Below are 1731 nucleotides of genomic sequence, written 5' to 3'. Positions count from 1 at the left end.
TCTTATCTTATTTTCTTACATTTAGTTATTTTTAAATAAAACATTTTTAACCAGAATGCAGAGGGCATCCACTCAGCACCGTGACTTAGTGGCGTGCTGCTAAAATTCAACCAAAGAAACTTAAGTTTTCACGTGGTTGATTTTTGGTTATGCCCTCCTCGCAGAGGGTCTACTGGATCAGTACAACTTCAAAAGCAAACAAAAGGATACTGACACTGAAATAGAAATTAATCGGAGATGTTTATTCACAATTTAACACAGCTTCAGACTGCTGAACATGTTATTTTATCTTCATATCATAAAAGAGTATTTTTAAAGTAATTATACAAAATAGTATACCAACAAAAATTTAAGCTTCAGACTGCTGACCATGTTATTTTATATTCATAGCATAAAAGAGTACTTTTTAAAGTAATTATACAAAATAGTCTACTAACAAAAATTTAAGATTCAACAACAAACCAAAAAAACCAAGGTATATACAAAGGACATAAAAATTTACATCTCGCCTTTAATGGATCACTCTTTCTTTGTACACCAATCCAAGACATCTATGATCTTGGTTCCTATTTTGAATCCTGCAAATCTAGCTTAAGTGATGTGAAAACTGTTCAAATACATATATAACTCAAAAGGCACTCCAAGGTCACAAGCTCCTGAGCGTAATCAGGATGTGTATTCCCAATACGCAAGTTAATGAAACTATCTTGCTTCAAAATCTTGTCCTTGGCACACTTCTGGCTTCAACAGAATTCGATGTGGAACTTGTTGACAGGCCCAGGCGAGAGAGACTGAGGAGGTGCAAGGCACGCCATGGAGAGTTTTCAAAGATAAATGCATTTCTTAAAAGTCTTCTCAAGCATTTGAACCACCATCCATACTCTATCATATGTCTCAAGCGAGCTAAAAACGTTGCTAGGCTCAGAACCTGAGATGCCTTTTTTGCGTTTTGATAGTATCATACGATTCGAAATGTCACAAGTGTGGCTCTTGCCACAACAGAGCAGTAACAAAAAGATAAGCTGTAGTGGGCAGAATATTCTCTTCAATGCAACTCTTAAAGGCAGGACCTGCTCTGGGTCTGGCAATCCTATCAGCAGGAACCTCTCCCTGCATTTCAGCATTGGGGAATGCTCTGTGCTTTAAATGGCCTGTGAAAAAATACTCCCCAAATACTGAGGCAGGTGCCGGCACAGAACTGTAGGTGGACTGAGGCCTCTGCAGTCACACTAAAATTGCAGGATCAGAACAGCTAGATTAATCTCTTCTCCTGTGCATTCCACAAAACACACTTTAAAAATACACCCGATGTTTAAAAAAAAAAAAACCTTGAGAACAAGTTAAATATACATGTAAGCATATATTACATAAAAAGGTTCAACTTAATACAATCCCAAAACGCTTAATGAATAAAAAAACTCAAGGGGGTCAAGTGTGCCCCACCCAAGAGCACAAAATACTGGAAGGCGCAAAAAAAAAAATTCTGTTTAAATCAGGGAAAGAACAACTGACCCTTAAAATCATGAAGTTCAGCAAGAACAAAACCTAGATACCATACAGTAGAAATAACAGGTTAACCTGAACGTAACAGTTATCATAGATTATACAAATGCACTATTAACATTTAAACAGGCCGCGCTATGCCCGCTGCAATTCAGTCTGTAATAAGCGTGGGGCAGGGGGGATCTAATTTCCAAGTGTTCCGCCTCCTCTGAAGACGCTTATAAAAAC

Source organism: Euleptes europaea, chromosome 14, assembly GCF_029931775.1.
Source record: "Euleptes europaea isolate rEulEur1 chromosome 14, rEulEur1.hap1, whole genome shotgun sequence".
Lineage (NCBI taxonomy): Eukaryota > Metazoa > Chordata > Lepidosauria > Squamata > Sphaerodactylidae > Euleptes > Euleptes europaea.
This window is presented reverse-complemented; position numbering follows the sequence as displayed.